The following is a 5,734-nucleotide window of genomic DNA, read 5'->3' as shown; positions in this document are numbered from 1 at the left end:
AGTGTAGAGGAGGCAGGTAGCCCAGTGGTTAGAGTGGAGGGGCGGCAGGGTATCCTAGTGGTTAGAGTGGAGTTGCGGCAGGTAGCCTAGTGGTTAGAGTGTAGGGGAGGCAGGTAGTCTTGTGGTTAGAGTGTAGGGGAGGCAGGTAGCCCAGTGGTTAGAGCGTTGGACTAGTAACCAAAAGGTTGCTGGATCGAGTCCCCGACCTGTCAAGGTAACAATCTGTCGTTCTGCCCATGAACAAGGCATTTAACCCACTGTTCCTCAGTTGGCCATCATTGTAAATAACATTATTTTCTTAAATAAAGGTAAAATATATATATATATATATATATCTTTGTAAAATGTATGCATTTGTTTTTGTGAAAATATAGGCCCTTGTATATGCACTTGTTTTTGTTAAACTGTGTGTAGTTCCTCAATGAACGTTTTAATAAAATCAAGCAGCGGAAATATCCATTATGGTCCAATAATCTGAATTAATCATCTGGAAATACTGAAGGAAAAAAATATATAAAATAAAAAAAACTTGCAGTTTTATGTAATCAAATAACCTATATTTAATCAAGGACAAATAATAATATAGTGCAGTTTCCTTCAGTTCATGTTAACAGCCTGTGAATTTACGGCTAAGGTGTCCAGTCAGTATATGGAATAATGTCTATAGAATATTATGGAAGAATGTAGGCTATATGGAATAATATGGAATATTATGGAAGAATGTAGGCTATATGGAATAATATGGAATATTATGGAAGAATGTAGGCTATATGGAATAATATGGAATATTATGGAAGAATGTAGGCTATATGGAATAATATGGAATATTATGGAAGAATGTAGGCTATATGGAATAATATGGAATATTATGGAAGAATGTAGGCTATATGGAATAATGTCTATAGAATATTATGGAAGAATGTAGGCTATATGGAATAATATGGAATATTATGGAAGAATGTAGGCTATATGGAATAATGTCTATAGAATATTATATAATGTAGGTTATATGGGATATTATATAATGTAGGTTATATGGAATATTATGGAATAATGTATGCTATATGGGATATTATATAATGTAGGCTATATGGGATATTATATAATGTAGGCTATATGGGATATTATATAATGTAGGCCATATGGGATATTATATAATGTAGGCTATATGGGATATTATATAATGTAGGCTATATGGGATATTATATAATGTAGGCTATATGGGATATAATGTAGGCTATATGGGATATTATGGAATAATGTAGGCTATATGGGATATTATATAATGTAGGCTATATGGGATATTATATAATGTAGGCTATATGGGATATAATGTAGACTATATGGGATATTATATAATGTAGGCTATATGGGATATTATATAATGTAGGCTATATGGGATATTATATAATGTAGGCTATATGGGATATAATGTAGGCTATATGGGATATTATATAATGTAGGCTATATGGGATATTATATAATGTAGGCTATATGGGATATTATATAATGTAGGCTATATGGGATATAATGTAGGCTATATGGGATATTATGGAATAATGTAGGCTATATGGGATATTATATAATGTAGGCAAGGTGGAATGAAAGAATGAATGACTGGTTAAAAACATCCCAAAATAATGAATGATCAGTCTATTCGGTTAGCAGAACTGTCCTGGCTTTTGCCGGGACTATATTGTCTGGAGGAAGGATGAAATAAAACGAATTTACTAATAAAAATAACGTTTTTAATGAAAACACTTAATAACGTTTTTTATTGAAAACACGTAATTAATCTTCTTCTTTTTATATGTTGGCAACCGTTTTATAAAATCAATAAATCCCTCTAACCCGGGAAGTATTGTGTGATAAATCCCTCGAACCCGGGAAGTATTGTGTGATAAATCCCTCGAACCCGGGAAGTATTGTGTGATAAATCCCTCGAACCCGGGAAGTATTGTGTGATAAATCCCTCGAACCCGGGAAGTATTGTGTGATAAATCCCTCGAACCCGGGAAGTATTGTGTGATAAATCCCTCGAACCCGGGAAGTATTGTGTGATAAATCCCTCGAACCCGGGAAGTATTGTGTGATAAATCCCTCGAACCCGGGAAGTATTGTGTGATAAATCCCTCGAACCCGGGAAGTATTGTGTGATAAATCCCTCGAACCCGGGAAGTATTGTGTGATAAATCCCTGCTAAATACTGTTCCCTGATCCTCGGCTTCACCTCAGGCCTAACAACCCTTAGTCAGGAGTAATGTAGACAATATGGAATAATGTAGGAGTTATCACATGAATATTCCCGGGTTCTCATGCCTTATTGCTTAAATAAAGTAGACTATATGGAATAATATGGCACAATATAGACTATATGGAATAATATGGCACAATATAGACTATATGGAATAATATGGCACAATATAGACTATATGGAATAATATGGCATAATATAGACTATATGGAATAATATGGCATAATATAGACTACATGGAATAATATGGCATAATATAGACTATATGGAATAATGTAGACTATATGGAATAATATGGCATAATATAGACTATATGGAATAATATGGCATAATATAGACTATATGAAATAATATGGCATAATGTAGACTATATGGAATAATATGGCATAATATAGACTATATGGAATAATATGGCATAATGTAGACTATATGGAATAATATGGCATAATATAGACTATATGGAATAATATGGCACAATATAGACTATATGGAATAATATGGCATAATATAGACTATATGGAATAATATGGCATAATATAGACTACATGGAATAATATGGCATAATATAGACTATATGGAATAATGTAGACTATATGGAATAATATGGCATAATATAGACTATATGGAATAATATGGCATAATATAGACTATATGAAATAATATGGCATAATGTAGACTATATGGAATAATATGGCATAATATAGACTATATGGAATAATATGGCATAATGTAGACTATATGGAATAATATGGCATAATATAGACTATATGGAATAATATGGCATAATATAGACTATATGGAATAATGTAGACTATATGGAATAATATGGCATAATATAGACTATATGGAATAATATGGCATAATATAGACTATATGGAATAATATGGCATAATGTAGACTATATGGAATAATATGGCATAATATAGACTATATGGAATAATATGGCATAATATAGACTATATGGAACAATGTGGAATAATGTAGACTATATGGAATAATGTGGAATAATGTAGACTATATGGAATAATGTAGACTATATGGAATAATGTAGACTATATGGAATAATATGTAATAATGTAGACTATATGGAATAATATGGAATAGTGTAGACTATATGTAATAATATGGCATAATATAGACTATATGGAATAATGTAGACTATATGGAATAATATGGCATAATATAGACTATATGGAATAATGTAGACTATATGGAATAATATGGCATAATATAGACTATATGGAATAATGTAGACTATATGGAATAATATGGCATAATATAGACTATATGGAATAATATGGCATAATATAGACTATATGGAATAATGTAGACTATATGGAATAATATGGCATAATATAGACTATATGGAATAATATGGCATAATATAGACTATATAGAATAATGTAGACTATATGGAATAATATGGCATAATATAGACTATATGGAATAATATGGCATAATGTAGACTATATGGAATAATGTGGAATAATGTAGACTATATGGAATAATGTGGAATAATGTAGAATATATGGAATAATGTAGACTATATGGAATAATGTAGACTATATGGAATAATATGTAATAATATAGACTATATGGAATACTGTAGACTATATGGAATAATATGGCATAATATAGACTATATGGAATAATATGGCATAATATAGACTATATGGAATAATGTAGACTATATGGAATAATATGGCATAATATAGACTATATTGAATAATATGGCATAATGTAGACTATATGGAATAATGTGGAATAATGTAGACTATATGGAATAATGTGGAATAATGTAGACTATATGGAATAATGTAGACTATATGGAATAATGTAGACTATATGGAATAATGTAGACTATATGGAATAATGTAGACTATATGGAATAGTGTAGACTATATGGAATAATATGTAATAATGTAGACTATATGTAATAATGTAGACTATATGTAATAATGTAGACTATATGGAATAATATGTAATAATGTAGACTATATGTAATAATGTAGACTATATGTAATAATGTAGACTATATGGAATAATGTGGAATAATGTAGACTATATGGAATAATATGGAATAATGTAGACTATATGGAATAATGTAGACTATATGGAATAATGGAGTCTATATGGAATAATGTAGACTATATGGAATAATGTAGACTATATGGAATAATGTAGACCATATGGAATAATGTAGACTATATGGAATAGTGTAGACTATATGGAATAATATGTAATAATGTAGACTATATGTAATAATGTAGACTATATGTAATAATGTAGACTATATGGAATAATATGTAATTATGTAGACTATATGTAATAATGTAGACTATATGTAATAATGTAGACTATATGGAATAATATGTAATAATGTAGACTATATATAATAATGTAGACTATATGTAATAATGTAGACTATATGTAATAATGTAGACTATATGTAATAATGTAGACTATATGTAATAATGTAGACTATATGTAATTATGAAGTCCTAATTCCCGAGGAGGTGTGGTATATGGCCGATCAGGGTTGAACCACCAGGTTTATAATAGGATTATTACCTGGGTGGTTTGAGCCCTGAATGCTGATTGACTGAATGCCATGGTATATCAGACAATATACCACTGGTATGACGCAAAACTACTTCTTTACTCTTCTAATGATGTCGGTAAGCAGTTTGTAATAGCAATAAGGCATCTCAAGGGTTTGTGGTATATTACAGGACTGTACCAAGGCTGTACTCCGCTTTGCATCTTGCGTAAGAACAGCCCTTAACTGGATTATTGGCCATATACCATCTCTCCTTGAGCCTTATTGGTTCAATAGAAAATTAAAAAATGTCCATGCCAGAAAGAGATATGTTTTGATGTTGAACCATGAACCGTTATAAGAGCTGATTTTCCTTTTCAAATGGAGTTTATTTGGTTAGCAACGCCTAAGGTCTAAGAGCCAGGGGCTGGGTTTCTGCTAAACGAACATATGGAATTGTTTTAAAGCATTCCTCCCTGCAGGCAGTGGACACTACTGTTGTTTGATCTGATAATGGGAGAATATGACTGCAGCCTTTCCTGCAACCAGCCATCATTTACATTACATTTACAACTAACAAACGGTCCATCATTTACATTACATTTACACCAACAAACGGTCCATTGTTTACATTACATTTACACTAACAAACACTAACAAACATTCCATCATTTACATTACATTTACACATAATTTGCATTAAGTGGTAACATTAAACCACTAAGTGGTAACATTAAACCACTGTTAAGTGGTAACATTAAACCACTAAGTGGTAACATTAATCCACTAAGTGGTAACATTAAGTGGTAACATTAAACCACTAAGTGGTAACATTAAACCACTAAGTGGTAACATTAAACCACTAAGTGGTAACATTAAGTGGTAACATTAAACCACTAAGCGGTAACATTAAACCACTAAGTGGTAACATTAAACCACTA

The sequence above is a fragment of the Salmo salar genome, chromosome 06 (genome assembly GCF_965601325.2).
Source record: "Salmo salar chromosome 06, fSalSal1, whole genome shotgun sequence".
Lineage (NCBI taxonomy): Eukaryota > Metazoa > Chordata > Actinopteri > Salmoniformes > Salmonidae > Salmo > Salmo salar.
This window is presented reverse-complemented; position numbering follows the sequence as displayed.